Genomic DNA, 24,980 nt, shown 5'->3' with positions numbered 1-24,980 from the left:
GAATCTTGACTCCACTGTTCACATGGGTGAGGCATTTAAACTTCCAAAACCTCTCCTTTCTCATACATTTAATGGAGATAATAATACACTATAGGGCTGTAGTATGGTTAAAGAAGTATAGGAAAGATGTAGCACAATTCCTGGCAGATAATAAACAGTAGGTAACTCTCATTGCGAAAAATGCTAAATCTGATTACCTATCAAATTAGAGACAAAAACTGGGTTTGACAAACTTTTCCTATAAAGGGCAGAATAGGAAATATTTTAGGTTTTTCAGACCAAATGGTTTCTGCAATAACTACTCAAACTTTCTTGCTGTAGCACAAAAGTAGCCAGACAACAAGGAAATGAATGTGTGTGGCTGCGTGCCAGTAAAACTTTATTTAAAACATGGGAGGTTCACCAGATTTGGCCCATGGGTATAGTTTGCCCGTCCCTGAGGTTAAGTGGTAAATAGATTAATTGTAAGAACATAAATATCTCAATAAAATTGTTGAACTGTGTCTAACAGTCTCTAAATGAAATATATCCAGAGTTAAAGTGCATGTAACTTGACCTCCACAGGTAAGGCCCAAGGGTCTGGGTTGGAAGTCAAGCCTCGTGAATGGTACATCACTTCCCTCGCGAGTCGTCCTTTGCGTGGGATGGCGTTTACCATTTTATGTCTGTTAATCATGTTTGTTGACGAACTGCAGATGGACTCAGCCGTGCAGATCACATGCTTGGGTATACCAGGAAAATCTGGGATTCAGAAGATTTCACAACAAATCCATTACTGAAATGCCACATAAATGTTCCAGTTAAGGGAGTCTTTGGGAATTTGAAGCTTTTCTGACTGATAAATAAAATCTTTGATAAAATCAAAGATTCCCACCTCCCCCCCCCACACACACACTTAGGTTCCATTAATTTGCTAGAGCACCTCACAGAACTCAGGAAAACAGTTCACTTCCTAGATTACCAGTTTATTATAAAAAGATATAACCCAGAAGCAGCCAGAAAGAAGATATGCGTGTGGGCAGGTAAGACGGAAAGGAACACGGAGCTCCCATGCTCTCCCTGGGTGCCGCCTTCCCAGCATCTCCACGTGTTCACAACCAGCAAGCTATCCAGACCCTGTTGTTTAGGATTTTTATGTACGATTCATTACCTAGACCTGATTGATTAAATCATTGGCCAATGGTAATTGATTCAACCTACCTCTCCTTTCCCGTTCTCAGAGGTCAGAGGGTGGGGCTGAAAGTTCTAACCCTCTTAGTTACAGGGTTTGATCCCCTGGCAACCAGTCCCAATCCTTGGGTTATCGAGGAGCTTTCCAAAAATCACCTCATTAGGGTTTCCCTGGTGGCGCAGTGGTTGAGAGTCCGCCTGCCGATGCGGGGGACGCGGGATCGTGCCCCAGTCCGGGAGGATCCCGCATGCCGTGGCCGCCAGTCCTGCGCGTCCGGATCCTGTGCTCCGCAACAGGAGAGGCCACAACAGTGAGAAGCCCGCGTACCGCAAAAAAATAAAAATAAAAATAAATAAAAAACAAAAAATCACCTCATTAATATAAACTCAGGTGTGGTTGAAAACAAGAGACACACATTTCACTTTTATTACTCTGGATCTATTTCAGGAACTGGAAACAAAGTTTAAGTATTATAACAAAAGATGGCTCTCTGGCTTTTGTCACTTGGTGAATTACAAGGAATGTAGGAGCTGTGTCAGGAGCCATGGACGAAGACCACAGTATGCATGTCTTATTATAAATCAAAATATCTCAGGTATCTTTCTATATTATAGTAAAAATATTACTCACTGAGTTTAAATCAGCTAACAAGACTTAAACATCAGGAGATAAATTAGGAGTTTGGGATTAAAATATACACATTACTATATATAAAACAGGAAACCAACAAGAGACCTACTGTATAGCCCAGGGAGCTGTACTCAATATCTTATGATAATCTATAATGAAAGAGACTGCTAAAAAAGAATATATATATATATATATATATATATATATACACACACACATATATATGTATGTATAGTATAACTGAATCATTTTGCTGTACAACTGAAAATAACACAACATTGCAAATTTTAAATTTACATTGTAAATTGTAAACTATATTTCAATAAAAAAAATTTTCAATGGAAAAAAATTCAATGAAGACTTAAACATCAGTAAATTGTACACAAATACCCTGATTTATTGCTGTCTTGGAAAATTACGATGTCAAGAATGTTGGGATGGCCTTCCTTCTTGTGGTTTTTAAGGGCACAGGTTTGTTTCAGTGCTGGGGGGCGAGGGGAGGCCTTTGGTTCTGGGGATGTTCTAGTTTTTGTGCTCAACTTGTATTGCAAAAACAAAAAGTGGCAGTCTTTGAGTAGAATCTCTGTAGGACTTTGTGATGTCTTGCTGTCATCAGTTTTCTTTTGCAATGAGGGACTGGGGTTCTCTCTTCTCCTGCAGACATGAGATTTGAGGGCACATTTGTTGCTTTGGCATCCGAGGTGACAGGAGATTCCACTGCAGCAAGCAGGAACCGGGGCAGGGAAATGTGGGCGCTCATTAGTGGCCAAAGACTCTACTGTATAGCACATTCTTGGGTGGGTTACACCTGCAGTTCCACAAACCATTGAGAGTGGTTTTTGTTTCTAACGAGAACTCCACAAAGCCCCACAAGGAACTACTCATTATGATTCATTTTTTAATTTATAGTTTGATGTAACTTGAGAAATATTGGGTACTTATGTTCAATTTTACTTTACCTCATCCATCTCTGATCAAAGGATTTCTTAAGGGCCACAAACAATGTACATTGCAAAAGAGTACCTGGTACATGGTATAAATATATTAATTATTATTATTGTCATTACTATTTTAGCATTATTCTGCATTTTTAAAAGGACGGGGTGTGTGTAAACCTTCAGTCCTCAATGTAATTCTTGTATTCAGAATGTTAACAAAAGAAAAATCGCTATAACATGGACTGTCGAGATTAATATTAAATTTTATAATAAAAAGTTTTAGTGCTTTTTGGGTGAAGACAAGCCAATTTCAAGTCCTTATTTCTTTTGAGGTAAATTCTTACAAAGAACAGTACTGAATGCTTGAGGTTATTTAATCAACACTTACACAAATTTTGTGTATTTAAGGACAGACTTTGCCAAAACCATGCTCATTAAGGTAGAGTTAGCATCATCATAGGATGAAAGAATTTGGTAGCGTTTAAAAAGTTGAGAATGCCAGTGGTATTGCTTCTGCAGACTGTTCTGCTCTTAGCGCTCTGACCCATTAAACACACTAGCAGCCTGCTGACAGACTGTCGAATAGAATTTCCTTTTCAAATTTCCATCTTAGCCAGCTAAATAATATGAAAGCTATTTGTCATGCCACATAGATCAAACACGAACTTGCAAAATAAATTACCTTTGAGGTTATTTGCAGACAAATATGATCCTGGAAAAAATGTGTATATGGAAAGATAATGCAAGTCAGTGAAAGAAATAGCTGATATCCAGAGTGAAGAACAAGTATTAAAAAGTTTTCCAAGTTGGAAAAAGTGTATAATTAAAAAAGCCTTTACTTTCCATTAACTCTCTTAAGGGCAAGAACTGTGTGGAGATACAAGTGAAGCTGCTGTTTCCTAGTCTAGCATCTGATTTTGTTGCTCACGCTTTGACAAATAAGAAGATGAGATAATTTTTTCTGCTGAAGCCAGGTGTTTCTGTGGTTATATCTGGTTCTGATGTTTACTTAAAGAATAGAAAAATTAATATCAACCATCCATACAATTAAGGTTGTTATGAAGTACATATGTGTATGTTATGATTGCGTGGATGTGTGTGCAATTAATTCTGTAAACAGAATTTTTAAAGTTGAAACATGAGGCTTTTGCTGTGCAGATTATGAAACATTTTCCAAGAAATTATTGCAATATTTTTGTGCTTGTGTAAGGCAGAGAGTTCCTTGAATGCCAGAACAGTGTTCATTTGTCTTTGGATCTCAAGCACCAATAGAGTGGCTACCTAGTAGATGTTCAATCGATCTTCCTGATAAATAAATCCTGTGACCAGAAACTGCCAGTGAGGGACCATATGATAAGTGAATGGGTGTCATCTAAAAAATATTATAATTCGAGGTGGCACTATAATGGGGGGAAAATGGATACGAAGTAAAACATAATGAAAAGAGCAGGATTCAAGTTCTGGTCCCCATAAATTACTGCTGTATGGCCTAGAGGTGAGCATTGTGTCTTCAGTGGAAAAAAGTGGGGTGGGGAGAGGTGAGGAAGCATTAAAAAATTAGAAGAGGATCACTGATTTTTAGGTAATTTTTTTCAGTCATTCCAAAAAAATTTTTTTTAATTAAAAAATTTTTTTAAATAAAAAATAATTTTAAAAAATTAAAAATAATAATAAAAAAACAACAAAAACAAAAGTTGTTACTATATGTCAGGCACTGTTGTTTATAGGTAATGGAAGGAAAGTTTCATTCTCATGGAGCTTACATTGTAGCGATCTATTATGTCATATTATGTTATACGTGAAATGTTATATTTTTCTACTTCATGCTACGTAGTATGCAGTATATTAGATAATATTGTATTGATTGATATCTTAGAAAATATGTTAAATAGTGCAATATCATAATAAGCAGTATGAAGAAAAATAAATAATCGTCAGGCAATGGTGCTGCCACTTTAGAGGAGCTTCTCAGGGAGATGACACTTGAGGAGAACATTGAATGAGGCAGGACAGGAAGTCAGGGAAGAAATAGATCTGGAGTTCTCCAAGCAGAGCAAATCTCAAATGAAAGGTCCTGAGGAACAAGTCGGGTTTATTTCTTCAGGAAAAAAATAAGAAGCCCTGTGTGATTGAGGGTGGAGAGTCAGAAGAGCAGGAGAGCATGATAGAGAGCGAGGCAGAGGCCAGACTATGGAAGGGCTTTTCTAGAGTCATCAACCCATCGAGACCAGCGAAAGTAAACAGCGAAGAACGATTTTCGATGACTGAACCCTGGAGAACAGCTGAATTTGGGATTTGGGATCCAGATGAGCATACAGCTGCGGAGACTCAGGAGTGGGCGTTGAGCTGGGGAAGAATGGGGAGAACGTGCCTCTCACACAGCAAGTATTTGAAGAAGGATGAGTCACCGTCTGTGCCCAATTCCCCTGCAAGACTGAGGAAGGCCACGATTGAAACCACCCTTTGTACTTACGCCCTTCACAGGGAACAGTTTAGTGACGTGGTGGAGACAGAAGCTGCCTGCAGCTGATTTGAAAGAGAATACGAAATGAGGACTCTGGGACAGAGAAGAAAACACACTCAGGAGAACGAGAGATGAAGAAATAGAGCTACGGAAGGATGAGCATGTAAAGGAAGAATTGTTTTCCCAGGATGGGAGATATTACACCATACTTGTAAGAAAGACAGACGGATGGGACAGATGGAGAGTGTGACGGGCAGAGTGTCTGGGAGAGCAAACACAGGTGAGCCATGGTCACAGGTACGGTGGAGGCTGAGGGTGAGTGGAGAATAAGAGCCATATTGTCCGTGATCTTATCAAGTTTACAGTCTCAAGTTTCCAACTGTAATTGCTTCTGAAAGCGCTTTGCATTAAATCGAGACGGAGCTATAACCTAATACTTTCTCGGCTCTTTTAAAGTCATACCCCATTTAAACAGCTGATAGTAGCATACCATAGAGACCAAAGACAGGGAACAGTCCCTGCTCCTCCTCTAAGTCAGTTTTTCTCACGACCAGTGGGGTATTGATAAATATTTAACCACCAACCCTCTGGAGGGAAAAACACCCTAATTTGTAGTAGAAGCTGGCTGCAGCATTCCACCGTCAGTCACAACTTCAAATTTACAATCCCTCCATGACTCTAAGCTTCCTGAAGATAAGAAATGTGTCTGATCCCCTTTCTATCTCTTTAAGCGCTAAGCACATTGATTTCTCTAATAGAGCCACACACCAAATATTTGGGGAAGGAAAGAAGAAAGGGCAGATACTCTGATCAATAGCTGAGATAAAGGACATCTGTGAGCCACTGGGCTTAGAACACACCTCCCCATTCTACCTGCCTGTCTCTTTGCCTCACATGTCTTATCTTAAATGCTGCCTTGATAGAAAGGCCTTTCTACTGATTCTATCCAAGCAGTCCCCACAGTTATTTCATAACTCTGCACTCTGTTGCTTTTTTTCATAGTACTCATAGCGATCTATCATTTTCCACAATTTATTTCCCTCCCAATTTACCCCACCATACTATAATTCCCAAACAAGATGGGACCTTGTTTATTGTATTCCCAGTACATAACTAGCAGTCTGAATGGTGCCTGACTCATACTACACACTTAATAAAAATATACTTTGAACAAATAAGTGATTTTACATGATTTATTAGTAAAAAGCAAGCTATTTAACGAAATGCTAATCTTATTGGTAAATTATTTTGATATCTACAATGCCATTATGATACTTCGTTTTGCATTTTTCTTATTTGTCAATTATCAGAGTGGGAAGTTAGTGTTACTAAAATGTTCATCAACTTTGTTTTCTACACAAAGATGTCATTGTCATTTGGAAACTGTAATTTTACATGGTTTTATATTCGAGAATGTTATCTATGTTCTCTCTGCTTTTCATCTAAATTTACGTACACACACTAACAGCCGTACATGTATTAAAGATGGAAGCAAATACCAGTAGAGGAAAGTTTGGACTCATCCTGTTAATAATCACGAGGGAGTATAAATTTCTATATAGAAATAAAATACCAAAGACTCCTTTCTTGTTATATCTACAGTCCTCAAGCCTGTCTTATATCATAGAGTGTTGCTTCTATGCCCTTCGCTCATGCTGTTTGCTCTGCCCTTTTCTCAGGTTGTTTGCTTTGAAACATCCTCTTCATCGCAGTCTCCACTCATCAAAATTCTATTATCCAACAAATTTCATCTCTACTGCTCTCTCTAACCATGAAGTGTTTCTCATTTTCATATATCACTCCTTAAAGAGACATTTGCTGAGACTGCTGCGTCTCTGGCACTAAGCAAGTACTAGGTGCTCAGAGATAAATAAGATACAGCCCTGCCATGCGCGGCTGACTGTGTAGCTGGGGGGTCAGACCAGCAAGCCTAGTGGGCTTCACACAGGGTCAAATGCGAGGCTCTGGTCAAGAATGAGTTGTCAGAGAATGCTTCCTAGAAAAGAGTGCCTCTCCTGAGTTACAGTCACACTAGATGGATTTCCTCTTCATTCAGGTCCAGTAGGATGTTTCTTTTCCTTATGGCATTTGTAGAGTTCCTTATTTTATTATAGACATTATGGGCATTTTTGTATAGTACGGATGTATAAAATATCCTTATATTTTTATATGTGTGTGTATTTATTTTCACAATCGAGTTTGTTTCTCATTCATGTCAATTAATTATTTGTCAGGTGGCCAACAAGGTGATTCAGGGACCCAGGCCCCTTCCACATATTGGCTGCTCCAAATACTCCGTTGGCTACTCTGAGTCTGGCCTGGAGATGAGGGGAGAGAGATCAACAGCAGAGAATCTCAGGGACAAGTTCAGAGGCCACGTGCAATGCTACATACATTCAATTGGCCAGAGGTAGGCACGTGGCCCTAAGTAATTTGTACCTATTATCAAACTGTGAACTTGCTAAGGCTACTAATATATAATGTAACTGCAGTACACTTCAAAATACATGTATTTACAATAACTTGAGCATTTTTTCCTCTGGAAAAGAAGTTCAGAACGTTTCATAATATACTTTTCAGTAATGTACCTGTGCACCATTTAATCTACACACCTTCAGTACCTTCCATGCTGGGGAGTGAGGCGTCCAAGAGGCATTTCTTCCTTGGGTTAAATGTGCAACCACGCCCAGCGCTAGCTATGGGTCACCAGAAGGCTTGTCTGTTGAACATAACTCTTCTGTCTTCTGGTTCGTAAACCAAATTCAGCGCTGTGAAGTGAGATTTTTTTTCCAGAATTTTATGGCATGTGGTATTTTTCAAAGCGTTCATCCAAAAGAAACCTAGCTAAAAACTACCTATGATAATACCACCATGTCTCCCAGCTTTTGCCTTTAAAATCAAATGCATTTGTGTTACCATGCCCCCCTAGGTAGAAACTGTCCCCGGGTACATTCCAGTAATACAGAGAAGGCCAGTGACAGCTGAAGGACTATTTTTTTCCTAAACAACTGTGTAAATTGAGAATGGACATAACCTCTAAACTGGGTAACCATATTATTTATCATCTTGTAAGACTATGTAAATTAACATCCAGTCAGCTTATCAGCACAGTCAGCAGGAATTACACATTGTGAATTTGATAAATATGGAACAGACGTGAGGTGGAGAAGATCAAAGTGTGCAATTAAAATAGTAACAGAGAATCATTTGTAGTTCTAAGCCAGGAAACTTCACATATTCATTAGGCAAGGTGGTTTAATGGAAGAAATAGGTGTGAGAGTACATAGCTTTCTGTTCCATTCAACTGTTTATAACCTGTGATTCTAAGGAAATCATTTAATTAATTCTCATCTAGACAGAGGTTTAAAACACGTACTGTAATCATTAATTATAAGGATGTAAATTAACCTGCAACAGTACCTGATACAGGGAAGCCTCTTGAAGGAGATATAGTCCATCCTAACTAATTTTATTTATTTATTTATTTATTTTTATACATCTTTATTGGAGTATAATTGTTTTACAGTGTTCTGTTAGCTTCTGCTATACAACAAAGTGAATCAAAGCATACACACATACACACACGCACACAAATGCAGACATTTTTGAAGAAAAAATAAATCTCCTATGAACTCCAATACTAAAGAATGACCATTATAAGATTTTGTTGTATTTGGCATATATTGTATGTATGTATGCATCTCAATATTTTATAAGTGGCAATATTTCAAAATATATTTTAAATAAATGTAGGCATCATATAGTTCTGTATGCTTATTTTTTAACTTAACATTAAGAATTTTCCAACTTTTCAAACATGATTTAGTTGAAAACAAAACTTAGAGCACATCAAATAAAGTTGTCAGCCACAAATACTGAATTAACATAGCAAATATAAAACTAAAGGAAAAATATGCATGAACATACAAGATCAGAGGGACGCAGGACAGGAAGAAGAAATAATATTCGAAACATTTAAAAACGTGAATGGCATGGGGCACTGTATCTTTCAGAATCCACGTCAGCCATGGAGCTGTGGGCTAGGTATTACGCTGTTATTTGCTCAATTTTGGGGCCGTCCACGGGGTCCTGGAGGAAAGGCTGAGTTAGGGGGGAAATGAAGGGCTCTCGGGGCAATGGCTGTCCACAAACAAGTACGGAAGCATCAGGGAGGGGGAAATTTCCCCCTACCTTTCTTGAGTTCTTTTGGCTGGTGTAATAATTAATTTGACACAAGACAGATCAAAAGGCGAAAAAAATTTAATTTGCTCACATGGAGGTCTCAGAGAAATAAGACCCCAAAAGCGGCCAAAGCAGGCAGCTTTTATACTTTTTAGATGAAAAAACAAAAAATATGTGAGGAATTGACTGGACAAAGAAACTTAGGGTCCTTAATTAATAAAGACTCTAAACAAGAGTTTGGGCTTGGAATAGTAAATTAGTAAAGAAGTAACAAAGTATGTTCACGTAGGCTTCTTGGCCCCAAGTTCCCTATCTCTGGCAACAAGGGTATGGGAGATTTGTTCCCTGCTTTCAGGGACACAGCAAGGAGGGTCAAAGTGTCCCTCTTGTATTGGCTGTTTCTTAAGTAATCTTAATTCAAAATAATCAATATACTGCTTTTGCATGTTTTGGGCTGGCCTGCCCTAAGCCCCAACAGAAGTAATTAAATATTTTGACAGCAGAAGGCAGAACAGTAGACCCAGCATGGTCTCATCCACGGCAGGAGCCAGGCAATCTAGGGGAACCTTATGAGCAGAAACTGCTCAAGTTCCTACGGACCTGCAATGAAGTGAATAAACTATGACTATCTCATTCTTCTTTCCATCGATCTGAAAATATTCAAATTTGATGGAAAGACTCCATTGGCCTAGCTTGGGTCAAATGTCTATCCTGTGACTAAGAGAATACAGAGCACCCAATCTCTTACGGGGAGAGATTTGGGGAAGTATAATTACCAAAACAAGATGGAATGAATATTGTCATTTGTGTGATATAATGGTTCATTTAATTACTCCCCATTGTTGGACAATTAAGATGTTTCTAATTTTTGTTATTGTATATAACACAGTATACCATATTTTATATATATAATACTAATATATATTATATATGTGTACATATATAATATGTATTAATATTATATATAATTCTATAGCATCTTTACTCCCTTCTCTGATTTTTTAAATTATTTTCCTAGGAGAATATTACTAGATTAAACAGATATGAACATCATTAAGCTTTTCAGACATAATGGGAAATTGTTTTTCACAAAGATGTTACCAATTTATAACCTGATGAGCAATGATCAAAAATACTCTCAAGTGCACCTTGATACTACATTTAACAAATATTTTTTCATGGTTGCAATGGGCCGGTAACCATTACAGTCTCCAGATAGACAGTGATAAACAGATGTCTCTGCTAATGTAGAGCTTAAATTATACATGCACAAGAGTATTTCAGAACTGAGGAATCCTATGAAGAAATTAATCAGGGGAAGAAAATTAAAAGGTATTGTCATGTGAGTGTGGAGAACATTAGAAAAAGTGGCCAGGAAGGCCCCTCTGAGGAGGTGACATTTAAGCTGAATTCTGAACGATAAGAAAGTTCTGTCACGTAAGATCAATGGGAAGAGCTTTCTAGACTGGGGGAAGGGCAAGTACAAATGACCTGATGCAGGAAGGATTTTCCTATATTTAATGAAGGAAATAAAGGCAGTGTTGCTGGAGGTGAATGAACAAAAGCAGGATGAGAGAGGACCAGATAATGCAGCAGCTTCTATGCCCGAGGAAGAAGTTTAGATTGCATTTAGTTGTTGAAATATTTTAAACAAGACATGGACATTTTGTTAGTTTGCTAAGGCTGCCATTACAAAGCACCACAAACTGCATGGCTTAAGCAACAGAAATTTAATTCCTCACAGTTCTGGAGGCTAGAAGTCCAAATCAAAGTGTTGGCAGGGTTGATTTCTTCTGAGGGTCTCTCTCCTTGACTTGTAGATGACTATCTTTTTTGAACATCTTCTCCTGGTCTTTCCTCTGTGCCTGTCCATGTCTTAATCTCCTCTTGTAAAGACACCAGTTGTACTGAACCGTATGACCTTATTTAACCTTAAATACTTCTTTAAAAGTCCTACCTCCAATACAGACACGTTCTGAGGTCCTGAAGGTTAGGACTTCAGCATGAATTTGGGGTGACATAATTCAACCCGTAACAGATGTGACCTGATTCCCAATTAAAAAAAACCCAAAACTTCTCTACTTGCGTTGTGGAAAACTGATTGTAGAGAAACAGGAGTGGAAACAAGAAGATGAGTTAGAGGTGTTCACAGTAATTCAGGTAAAGGATGACAGAGACTAGAACAAAGGCTGTGGCAGGAAATGAAAACTATTAAACAGGTTTGGGATATATGTAGAGACAATAGAACCAGCAACCCTTCTCAGTAATATAGTAACCTTCAGTACCAAATAGCCTCACGTAGAGAGAGTTAAATACAAGAGAACTTTATTTCTCACTCATGTACCAATAAGTATGTATCTGGTGAAGTATTTTCCAAAGCATGTTCTGTGGAATCTAATTAACGGAATCCTAAAAAAAAAGATTCTCTGATCCCTTAGGTTGAAAAATGCTGGTTTAAACAAGACAGTCTGATCTATTTACTGACACCCCTTGGAATCTTCAATTACTTTAAAATACAGCACCAAGAAAAGGCTACCTTTCCCAAAATTATTGAGCAAGTAGTCTCCTTTGTTTAAGAAAACAGCGTGTGAGACTTGTGCACCAAAGAATGGCAATTTGGGAAGCAGTTGTCTATCTCTAATTAAGTATGAATCTGGCTATTACTTTAAGATACTTTTTATTATACTAGGTATGGAGCTTTCTATTCCTACTTTAGCTAGTTTTGTTTTTTTTAGTAATGAACTGGCATTACGTTTAATCACAAAACACATAAAAAACTATTGCTATTGTCCTGTATCTATTCTTCTCTAATCTATTGATAATGATATACTATACTAATAAATTTTGTAATATACCATCCTTTAACTCCTGGAATAAATTCTATTTTATTAGAGTGAATACTTCTTTCTAAGAACTGTAGAAATATACCTATTATTTATCTAGAATTGATGTATCACACAAGTGTAATTGCTCTGTAATTTTTTTGTGCTATTGTCAGCTTTTAGTATCATGATAATGCTGATTCACGAATGATTGATTGAAGCAACGGCTGTGCATTGTTTTTAATCATTTGGAACAGTTTATTATATTTATTTTATTATTATTTATTTATTTATTTATTTTTTGCGGTACGCGGGCCTCTCACTGTTGCGGCTTCTCCCGTTGCAGAGCACAGACTCCGGACTCGCAGGCTCAGCGGCCGTGGCTCACGGGCCCAGCCGCTCCGCGGCATGTGGGATCTTCCCAGACCGGGGCACGAACCCGCGTCCCCTGCATCGGCAGGCGGACTCTCAACCACTGCGCCACCAGTGAAGCCCAGTTTATTATATTTAAATTTGAACGTATGTCCTATGATGAACCTGGAGTTATTTTTATATGTAACTCTTTGAAAACTTTTTCAATTATTTATATGATTATTTCTATCTTTATTAGATTATCTCTACTTCTTTTTTTCTGATTTTGCTTTATTTTGACTAATTTTTAGTAATTTTTATTTTTAATATGTCTACTTTGTACATCTCTTCAAATTAATGAGCAAAAGCCATTATCTGGCTTTCCTTACACTTAACAAATCTCTGTAACTGCTGATACCTTCACATTCTCCTTTCTGCTTTTGTGTTGTGTTTCTCCTGTTTTCTATTTTTCTTAATTTTATTATAACTTTCATTAGTTTTTCTATCTCATTGCTAGTTTTTTCTCAAAAAAACATATTTTGGATTTATAAATATTTAAATTTTATCTTTGATAATTTATTTGTCATATATTTTTATGTATGAAATCATTCTTTGTCCGCATTTATTTAAACAATATTAAGAGCTTAAGGTTATAACAGACAAATGCCTAGTGCATTTTTGGGCAGTCTGAATTATAAAACTCACTTGCCATTTTCTTTGACTTCTGATTTTTCTATATTAATTATGACTTAGTTACTTTAATCTTCTTCCATGAGAATCATATGTATGTAATATTTTAAATTATGTAATAGTAATGTTTAAGTTTTTGAGAACTAAGTTTTTATCCATACTTTTCTAATTATCAACATCAAATATAATTTTGACTACTGCATATATCAATACTATTCAACACTCTATTACTATTCCCATCTCTCTACTTTACAGTTTCAAGCTATGTAACCTGGTTATCTTCATTGGATTATTATTTCATTAAGCATATTTTAAAATATATTTTCAGTTGTATTAATGGTACTATCATCCTTCTATTTCAAAAGTCCCTTTCCTTTTTTGAGTTTCTTCTTCAGCTCATCTTTTCGTTAGTTGGCATGTATGTTCAAAAAAGTTTTTCCCAGAGACATGCAGATGACAATGGAGTTTTTCTTGGAGTAGAAAGAACCAACTTCTGCCTCTTTCCTTACTGGTCATTTCATGCTCTCCCAGAGGCTTACATATAAACTAGCCAAAGAACATTTCTTAATCCAGCATGTTAATTCTATGGTTAGGGTGATTCCTCATGAAAACTAGTAAACCATTGGTCAATATCTTGCATTTCTAATTTTCTTGTTATTTGTGAATTTTTTTTTTTTTTTTTTTTTGCCGTACGCGGGCCTCTCACTGTTGTGGCCTCTCCCGTTGCGGAGCACAGGCTCCGGACGCGCAGGTTCAGCGGCCATGGCCCATGGGCCCAGCCGCTCTGTGGCATGTGGGATCTTCCCGGATCGGGGCACGAACCCGTGTCCCCTGCATCGGCAGGCGGACTCTCAACCACCACGCCACCAGGGAAGCCCGATATTTGTGAATTTTTAAGTGAGTTTTAAACATGGGAAGTTAGAGGAATTAGCCTCAATCACACTCTATATTATAACTAAATGTTTAAGGTTAAAAATAAGACAATATCTGTGCGATTGTTTTGTCTGTATTGTAAGGGTCTGAAAACCTTTTCTACAAAGGGTCAGATTGTAAGTATTTTAGGCTTTGTGGGACATACAATCACTGTCACCATGACTCAACTCTGCTACTGCTGTGTGAAAGCAGCTATAGAGAATATGTAAACAAGCAGATGTGGCTGTGTTCCTATAAAACTTTTTTTTCAACATCAGGTGGTATGCCAGATTTTGTTCCAAGAGCAGTTTTTTTGCTGACCCTTCCTGTATACAATTACAATGTTGTGATTTAAATGCGATTATTCTGTGAAACAGTTTGTCATTAAGTTTCTGTGGCTGACGTGAGGCATTGGGATATTTATCATAATTCACAATTTAATAAAATGTTCAGATTTTAGTCATGTGTATAATCTGAAGACCATAAAGTGATTATAACCTTTGTTTTCAGTATAAATAGCTCAGCTGCAATGCATTGATTCATAGTTTTTTACTGAAATAATGATAGACAAGATGCATATGATAAGTTTCCTATGGAATATATGATTGGTCAGAGCAACCGATTTTCCTTAATTACTATACTCAATGAATTCTTATTCTCAACGGAATGAATCTTGGCTTGAGGATTGGTAAGCGAGATCTTCTGTACTGTTGCTAATTAATAAGGAGAAAGATTAGATTAAGATTAAATTAAGTCACAAGCAATCCAAACATGTACTTTCTGTTTGGTTAAATGTGCGTTGATGCTCGGGGAGAGCTGTGAAGGCAAGAGTAAGATAAGATGCTGTAAACACTGGAGTCTGCGTCAGGCCTCTGAAAGCATTCCCTTGCCCACTTTGTAAATTGTTTTACACCAATTCCATAAATGAACATACCTCGGGGATTTTTGTTTGCCTATTTGTTTTCAGGATTGTGTTAGTTCACAATTGCTGTGTAACATATTACCAGAAACTTGGCGGCTTAAAACAGTACAAATTTATTTTCTTACAGTTCTGGAGGTCAGAAGTCTGAGATGTTTTACTGCGCTGAAATGAAGGTGTTGGCAAAGCTCCTTCTGTTGGCTCCAGTAGAAATCCTGTTTCTTTGCCTTTTCTAGCTTCCAGACGTCACTTGCATTCCTTGGCTTGTGGCCACCTTCCTCCATCTTCAAAGCCAACAATAGAGGGGACGTGTTCTCACATCACATCGATCTGACCTTCTCTTCTGCCTCCTTCTTTCACTTGTAGGGACCCTTGTGATTACTTTAAGCTCACCTGGATAATCCAAAATAATCTCCCTATCTTAATGTTAGCTGATTAGCAACCTTAATTCCATCTGTGAACTTTATTCCCCTTTGTCATATAGCCTAACATAATCACAAGTTCCAGGAATTAGGAGTTGGCCATCTTTGGGAGACCAGTATTCTGCCAAACGTAAGGATCAAATTATACACAAAATTAAGTAAACTGAATTGAATTTTCCTATAGAAGAGTTGATCAGCCCTGAGTCATCCTTACATCTGAAGATGTAAGGCCTAAAGAACAAGGCCATAAATTTGCTGGAGAGCTAGTATATGTACTATTTTTTTTTAAATACAAAAGCACTAATTTGCATACATTATCATTTACTTAGTGGTTAAAAGCATGGCCCTGAAATAATAGAACATGGGTTCACACGCTAGCACCACCATTTACTGGCTGTATGGCTTTTGGTAAATCACTTAGCCCTATGTTTCAATTTCTTCCTCTGTAAAATGGGCATGGTAAAAGGTCTATCTTTTATAGAGTTGTTGGGATGATAAAATGAGACAGCACTTAAAGCTCTTATAAGGATGTCTGTAAGAAAGGGGCAAGGTCACAGTTACCAGGGGAATAAAAGGCACAGGTGCCTGACTTATTTGAAAGGCTCTTTATTTCTCGCCTAACATTATTGAACTGGAGAACACAGAAAAGGGGATGGGGAGCAGACCAGAATGTGTTTTCTAATTTTAATATGGTGCTCGTATTGTTTTTCAGGGTGGATGAATGAAGACTTCCATGTTTGATAGTGTGAATGCAAATTATTTTCCTAGACTTTGAGAACGATGAACAGATTAGGGGGCATGTTCCATGGACAAGAGCAGCATGGACACGATGCATAAGACTGCTCTGCCTTGAGGTGGCTTGTGTCTCCTCATTTGGTGCAGTTGGATGTATAAAGTGATAGAATTTGGAATATTGGACTTCACCCATTTTCTTGGTACCCTCAGCCCCTCTGACATTCTCTTAGCCCCCAAATAATGATTACTATCTACATTGATATACAGAAATATTTCTATATATTCTGACTAATATAACTTCTTTCTTTAGAGCTTTGACACAAAATCTATATCCTAGGCAATATTTCCACAGAATTCCTGTGCCAAAGGTGGTTATAAAATGTAGGAAAAAATACTAGGGAAGTCTCAAATAATTAAAGGGTTCTCCTCTGAGTCTCTCTCTGCCATGGTTTAAATTTTTAGACTCAAGAGCTATCAGGGGAGAGGTCATCTGAGTTCTTATAATCAGCCTTGGTTTCTTTAATACCTCATTTTAAACAACTGAATTAAATTCACATAGTAATTCTAAGAAGATGGTATATCTGTGTTTTTTGTACCTTTTAATGAGAATTTATTACTTTGCATGCATTTCTATTGTAATTTGAACTAAATCCACTCATCTGAAAGATGATGATAAACTAATATTAACATTGTTTATGGTACTTCCAGTAGCCTCACCAAATGGTTTTATGATTTCATGTTCTTCTGTTTCTCGCAACTGGATTGAAACAAAAGAACATCATTTTATTTTTTAATAAATAAATAACTTGAAAAGATACATGCACCCCAATGTTCATAGCTAGCAGCATTATTTACAATTGTCAAGATATGGAAGCAACCTAAGCGTCCATCAGTAGATGAATTGATAAAGAAGCTGTGATATATATATATACAATGAAATACTACTCAACCATAAAAAAGAATGAAATTTTTCCATTTGCAGCAACATGGACAGACTGGGAGGGTATTATGCTAAATGAAATCCAGACAAAGACAGACAAATACTGAATGATATCACTTATATGTGGACTCTAAAAAATACAGCAAACTAGTGAATATAACAGAAAAGAAGCAGACTCCCAGATATAGAGAACAAACTAGAGGTTACCAGTGGGGACAGGGAAGGGGGAAGGGGTAATAGAGGGGTTAGGGAATAAGGAAGCAAAAACTATTAGGTATAAAATAAGCTACAAGGATATATTGTACAGTAAGAGAAATACAGCTAATATTTTATAATAACTATAAATGGAATATAACTTTTAAAATAGTGAATCCCTATACTGTACACCTGTAAGTTATATAATATTGTACATCAACTATACATCCAAAAAAAGAGCATTGTTTTATGCTATGTTTGTAGCTAAATGGTATAGAAAATGTGTAAGGAAATAAGATTTATTGTTTAGCCTATATGTCTTAAACAGCTTATTTTATTTAAGGCTTACAACAATCATTCAGGAAACATTATTATCCCCATTGCAAATTAAGAAAATAAGAACAAGAGGTTAAGCAACTAATCCAATTAAGACAGCTGGTGAGCAACTAAGTGTGTATTCCTGAGTAATCTTCTCTGAAGTCTTTGACTTCAAGCCCAGGTTCTAGTACCTGTACTGCTCTGCCTCCTTCAGATCCCATGTGTCAAACTGAATGTGCTAGCCAGAGTGATGCTACCTGACAGGTACTCAGTATGTCAGTCACTCTTAAATCAATTTCCCTGTGGATTTTGAGACCTGTATATAGCACTCCCTGTAACCTGGCAGTATATGATTAGAAAGTCCTTGTACACTGGCAACAAGACATTTCCATTACTCTGCTCATGCAAAATGTGACATAGACTTACATAGCAGGAGTGACTGAATTATATGTGCATGTCAGAGGAAGTTCAAAGAATATAATAAAGTATACACTTAGGAAAAAAGAGCTATGACCCTACAGAATTCAATATTAAAAGTTGCTTAAAATAATATATATTTACCTTGTTTCAGTTATATTTTGCTAAAAAAAGTGAAACAAATCTATTTTTATTTGGTCAAAAATCATCTAGTGACCATTTGCACTCACCAAAAAAGGTCTAAAATGAATATGAAAAGATTATAGTTAACCTATTTTACTTGGAATTTTGTATAATCCAAATAAACGATTTGTCTTGTATGAAATTATTTCCATTCTACTAAGGCTTTAAATTCTGCTTTTGATTATTACATTTTATTGAGAAAATGCTTATTCTTTTCCCTGAAAAAAGAATTCTGTTTCCACTTCAATAGTCATCCACAGTCTTCCATAGTCGCTTATAGTAAATATCTGGTATTTCTAAATGAAACATCAGAAACTCCCTGAATCATAGTCTGAAGAACTAATTAAAATATCAAATGCTGTATAATGATATACTTCACAGAATGGGAAAATAAAAATCCTGCTCAATAGAAGAGAGATCTTGAACAATGCCTACATTATTGATTCTGTGTGGAATGGATCCTTTATGGAATTAAAGGCCTAATTGTTCTCCCATTGATGCACATGTGTAACTTCCTTTAGAGAAACTGACAATGAACCCCTTAAGAGGCTTCAGCACTCACATCCTCCACTGTGTATGTGACAGCGAACTGGGGCAGCGAGCTAAGACTCCAATCGCTTACCACATGGTTCTGATCAATGTCTAAGGGACTTTTAAAACACTACTTTTAGGAGATTGAGGGAAATAACAGATTCCTCTAGGTTCTCCACATCTTTTGCTTTTGGGGGGACAAAATGGGCAAACCTGTTTAGCTCCTTTTCTTAACTTATGTCAATAAAATTACATACTCTGATCCTATAAAACATAATCAAACTTGATACATAAAATAGTAAAGATCCACAGAATTCCTATCTTGGCACCGAACAATTACATTTTAAATTCAAATAATACAAGAACTATTTGTTCATGGAACACATTTTCCTGACCAATAAAATAACCAGATTCCCACAGAGCACACCTGTTCCACCAGTCTGCACATATAATGTCCACAAAACCAATATTAAATAGTGAACCCCACCCCACTGGGTCCTGCTAACTGCCTGCCTGCTCCATCTTCCTCCAGATCACCCACTGGCCCTCAGAGGCCTGCCCAGCTGTACGTTCATTTGGGTACCACAACCCATCTCCCTTCCTGTTTCTGATGAGTAGGTTGTTTGTTACTCTTCACTTCTTGCTACACAGCCACTCTGTGAGAACTCATGGGTTCTTTGGGTGGTATTTCTGGAGTTGGACCTTTTTACAATGTTGTAAAAAGAAACAAAGAAAATTGCTAGAAAATTGTCTGCATCATACTCTTTCAAACCAGCAAATTATGCTCCTGCATGCAATGGAACGTAAACAGAATCGTTCTCTCATAAGGTAGAGAAATGCAAATTATTTGCTTTAATATTGTAGATGGGTCAAATGTGTTTTTAATGGTTAAATTACATTTCTGGCCACAGAAAGAGGTGTTGATGGCTCCCCTGGAAATTTAAACCACAACCCGGGCTCCAGCCCCAATATGCAGGGTCCAACCTCAGTCTAGCCTCTGGCCCTCTTAAGTTAACACCTATCCAGTAAATGAGCAGAGCCACTCTTGGATGTGGAAGATTTGTACAGGGCTTTAATACAGTCTACCATTGTAATGGCACATGAGATTAGTCGTTCCCATTTTAAGCAGAGGTGAAATTATTTTTATCAAAATTATGCACATTGATTATTGGATCAAACGAATAAATCTTCTAATTACTAAGAATTTAGTCGTTGGTTTCCAGTCAGGTACTCAGTTTAAGCACTTGATAAAAATGTCTTTACATTTCCATCATGACTAATCTTTCTGCAACCAGAGCCGTTTATTTCTGCTTCTATTCAAGCCCTGACAGTCACTGAACCACTCTTACTTTTCACACCTTCTTTCGTTTTCCCATTCTCACTAATGTAAAATGACCAAGGGCTGGGGACAGTGGACGAACAGAGACATCTTGTCCTTAGCCCTTCCCCAGGTGCTTCACTCTCTCAGGGAGTCTTTGCTCGTGCTTTTTTTTTTTTTTTTTTTTTGGTGGTACGTGGGCCTGTCACTGTTGTGGCCTCTCCCATCGCGGAGCACAGGCTCCGGACGCGCAGGCTCAGCGGCCATGGCTCACGGGCCCAGCTGCTCCGCGGCATGTGGGATCTTCCCGGACCGGGGCACGAACCCGCGTCCCCTTCATCGGCAGGCGGACTCTCAACCACCGCGCCACCAGGGAAGCCCTGCTCGTGCTTTTTGATTCATCCAAATTCCATGAGTCCCAGCTGCTCGTGCCCCCTGCCCAGCTTAATCCTATGGGCTGTTTCTTTTCCCAGCCTGAGGAAAGTGCCTGTATTGGCCAACTGCCTATATTGCTTTGACTGGGACCTGGGTGGTCTACAGAAATTCTTTGCCTGTTGTTAAACCAATTCCTCAAGGGTGTTTGGTTAGCAAGAGGTTCAAACATGGCTCTAAGAGCTTGGTTAGGCGTAGAGTAAGAGGTAACCACAAGTAAGTCACCCTGTGAGAGGTTTGCATTTGCCTATGAGGCTGGTGAAATTTAGCAAAGCTGGACTACTACTAATAATTTTTTAATCTAATGTTAACATGTGTTCTGGTTCTATAAATATACTATGTTATTTTTGTTTGAAATTTTTTATAAAATTTAGGACCTCGGAAAGGGAATTTGAAGTGAAGTATCTGACCACTAGAAACCTTGTATTTGGTTTTAATCCAAAAGTATAAGCAGAATGACTGTGGTTTGTTAATGTGTTTGTGCTTCCTATATGCTGAAGTATTTTTTCTAAAAGGCTTCATAAGTTCTTTTTCTAACATCTTATTAAATGCTTGAGTTAGTGACAAATCAAGATTTCTGTTTACGACACCTAAGGAAAATAGAACTCTGCTAATCATTGCCAAGTTTGAGAATTCATAAGATGTTAACTTCAGTTACAGTAATGATCATGAGTTTTTCAATTTATTGTTCCATGGAATGTTTTTCTGATGAATGATTTGATCTGTTTCAACGTGCTTTAAAATTGGAAGAAATAAAGAATAGTTATGATAAGATCAATGGAAGCAGCACAGCGCTGTAAGGTAATTCAAATTTAGGTGTATCTATTCCTTGGATAGAATTTTAAATGTTTTGTAACATTTACATTTTTTGGTATTTAATTAAATTTCGCATTTGTATATAATTTTATATCTTTGCTAGCTTTTCACACAACTCATTTGATCCTCTTAACAAATTTGTGAGGTAGATAGAGTAGGTATTTTTAATTCCATTTTGTAGATGAGGAAACTAAAGTCAGAGAGGCTATATGGCCTTGGATTAAGGTGTTATAAATTATGCCCACAGGCACTATTCATCCATTCAACAGTCATTGTGTGTTGCCATTAGCTTCCTGTCACTCTTCTAAACAATGGGGACATGGCAGTGAACCTATGTTCCTTAACTCTTATTCTACGGCTTTATCAACTAGATCACATGGGCAAAGAAAATTGATTTAAAAAACAAGAAAAGAAAAGCATAATGATGACGGGCACTTTACTGTACTCTAAATATCTAGGTACAGCCCAATATTACATCAGAAACTAAGATTCTATTTGTCTTTCTCTGTCTGACTTATTTCACTAAGCATAATACCCTCTAGGTCCATCCAACTTATTGCAAATAGCAACAGTAAATAACTGTAAAATTTTTAAAAAGAGGAAAAAAATAAAAAGAAGTTAAGGTTCTAAGGCATTAAAAACAAACAAAAAGACTTAAAATGCTTGAAAACCACTCTAGTAACATTGATTGGCAGGAAGATAATTTACTATCAACCCTCTGAACTACTTTACTAGGGGGGTGGTGATGCTTTCAAGTCATGCGTTCCTCCTTCATTTTGCTGGGGTGATCTACTGGGTCAATGGTGTGAAGACTGCTGAATGCTGAGACAGCTGGGGCGGCCAGAAACACTATTTAGAGGTTCATATACACTTCTTCCAGGTAAACATCTTCTCACTCTCTTTAATCAGAGATGATTATTGTTATGTGTTTGGTAATTGGTACCCAAACTAAACGATTATTTGAGCCTTGGATACCTTATTAGTACGGTGATCACTTAATTTATTGTCCAAACTGGGACACTTGATTATGAAGTGTGGAGCTATTAATAATTATGCTTTTTCAAGAGGCATAAACTGGGGACTATCTTAGGTCAACTAGGACTAACGGCCACCCTTCTTATGTGGCCGTCCCCTGATAAGCAGAACACTAGAGTATACCACCCTTCCTATTTTAAATGTTCCAGAGCAACAATTATATCAAAATCTGGCCTTCATTTTCAAAGGCACCAAATAGATAACCATAGTTTACAGACTTCTCAATATACTACATACTTTCCTCTTCCAATTAAACAAGGAATTGCTGGACTAAATCAAGAAGAAGCTTTTGGTTGCCAGAAACAGAAAATCCAGTTCAAACTTGCTTATTCAATACATAGAATTTAATATCTTCCATTCCTAAAAGATTCAAAGACTGAGCTGGCCCAGGTAGAGGTGAATCCAGTGGCCCAACAGTGACATCAGGACCTGATTTTGTTCTGCCTCTTCCTTCTACATTTCCTGGTGTAGGCTTCATCACAGGCAAATATTTATGATCCCCAAACGGCTTCCTTCATGTCTCAGTTCCACACGCTTCTGTATTAGTATCACACAGAAAAGAGCGTCACTGTCTCAGAATTCACAGAGAAAGTCCATAGATTTTCAGTGTTTATACTGGCTAAGGTTACGTGACCATCTGGGAACCAGTCTCTGCATTCAGGATAGTAGGTGCTGATTGGTCATGTGCTTTATCTTTAAAATAAAAGGTGGTGCCAGATTCTCTGAAATCCAGATGAAAATGGAGAGTTACTGGGCCGGAACGAGCAAAGACTGGGTGGGAGAGGGTGAGTGGTGGTGATGGTGGTTGTAGTGGGGTAAGGGGAGATAGGGCAGATATAAAAGCGGAGAAGGTGATAAAAATGACTACTACCTGAACATCAAGAAATCTCTCTAGGATACTGTGAGTAGGGACAGATATGAGAGATAGAGAAACTGAAGCTGCAGTAAATGAATTAACTCAGGGTTTGCACGAGAGATTGGGATCTGGGATGTTTCTAGCATTTCTGGTTTGGGTGATTGACAGGATTATTGACTATATTATTCATAGAGATGGATCCACAGCAAAAGGAGTGGGTATAGGAGGAGAGGAAGCTGGATTTGGGACATGTTGAGCTTGAATTGATCTTGGACTTTACACATAGGCTCTCCTGTAGGTTCTTTTACTTTTGTGTTTCTGTTAGAGTCTGCTAGTTGCTTTACTCTCCCCTATATTGTCAAGGTGACCAACGTACCTGGTTAGAGATATAAATTTCCCAACACCAATTGCAGTTTGAGGTGACCAATGAGATGTGAGAAGAAGCTTCTGGAATTCAGAAAAGTTCTTTATAACTCTGGACCTAGCTGGCAAGTGTACTTTGGGATTTTGCTCCTTCCTCTGTCTTATCCATTTACATCATAAATTAAATGGTATACATGTGAATATAAACCTGGAGCTTTGGGGGTATATCTGAGATATAAATTCTTCATATTTCAGTACAAGTTAAAATATATCTGCCAAACAATATATGCAGTATCAGCCTGGAGCATATATTGTATTGAAGGATACAGGAATGATGAATATAGAGTCTTTGCCAACAAGAACTTAGTATAGAGGGAAGAGTAATTGTGAAAGCAATATTTAAATTATTATGATGAAGGTACATGTTATGGGCTATGAAGGGGTAGATTTCAAAGACAGCAAGATAATATTGTGTTGGGGGTTCTGGGGCATGTGTGGTGGCACTTGAAGAGTGAGCTAGTTTTCAACTGGAAGTTGTGAGAAAGGAAGGGTATTTCAACTGGAAGAAGCAGCTTAGTTAATATGTGATGTTTTAAAAGGATAATCAATTACCTACTTTATTCAAAGGCAAATTCTTACATTTAGGAATTCAGAGCTGTTACAAACAGTAGGAAATTAAGTCTATGAAGATTTGGGACCCTCTTGATGGAAATGCAGTCAAAATGGTTAAACTTTTTTATTTACTGAACTGATCAGGTATTTTGGCCCAAGTGACCTGATCATCTGACTGTTTTAGCATCAGCTGGGTACATTAACCTTTTCTTTTCTTTTTTAGTTCACTGATGATCTCACCTCTGAGTTTGTAAAATCAGTAACATTAACCTCCTACTCACTTATTTTAATGCTTGCCTGTGCACTGGTTTCTCAATCTGTAAAATATGAAACACTGTGTTTCTCGGCTACATGTGGTAAATTAGTTGGTACAACAGCCAACTTTGAGATTCTTGAAGGAGAAATGTCATATTCTATGTTTCAGTATTAGTATATTGTGAAACATTTTCTACAAAGAAAACATAGGTAAAACAAACTGAAACAGAATTGTAACACTAATATTAAGCCACCTGACACCTTTAAAGAGAAATTGAAACTTAGATATTTCCTCCTAATTTTAGTTTAATCCTTCAGTCATTTAGAATCGGGCCCAGTTGTGCCAGACCAAAACATAAAGTAATTTCCTTCAAATGGAATGCTGAATAAGATACTGACATTAAGACTGAATGTTTTGTGGCCACAGTGCATGAACCAAGACTGAAGAATGTACTTCTTATTCTAGCCATTTA

The 24,980-nt window shown here is 37.4% G+C and overlaps 1 long non-coding RNA gene across 4 annotated transcripts; it reads left to right on the top strand.

The window, feature by feature from the left end:
- Positions 1-4,799: 4,799 nt before the first annotated feature.
- Positions 4,800-18,785, top strand: LOC117314461 (uncharacterized). Of its 4 annotated transcripts, none has more exons than XR_012324696.1 (5): positions 4,800-5,483; positions 7,438-7,613; positions 12,554-14,848; positions 15,210-15,631; positions 16,214-18,785. It is a non-coding gene; the product is annotated as an uncharacterized lncRNA (long non-coding RNA). The 4 variants fall into 4 exon arrangements; XR_012324697.1 differs by having other exon boundaries at positions 4,816-5,483; positions 15,210-15,255; XR_012324695.1 differs by having other exon boundaries at positions 4,824-5,483; positions 15,210-18,785.
- The last annotated feature ends 6,195 nt before the right edge of the window (positions 18,786-24,980 follow it).

The sequence above is a fragment of the Tursiops truncatus genome, chromosome 12 (genome assembly GCF_011762595.2).
Source record: "Tursiops truncatus isolate mTurTru1 chromosome 12, mTurTru1.mat.Y, whole genome shotgun sequence".
Classification (NCBI taxonomy): domain Eukaryota; kingdom Metazoa; phylum Chordata; class Mammalia; order Artiodactyla; family Delphinidae; genus Tursiops; species Tursiops truncatus.
The sequence above is the reverse complement of the archived record's forward strand: the minus strand, read 5'-3'. Positions and strand labels throughout refer to the sequence as shown.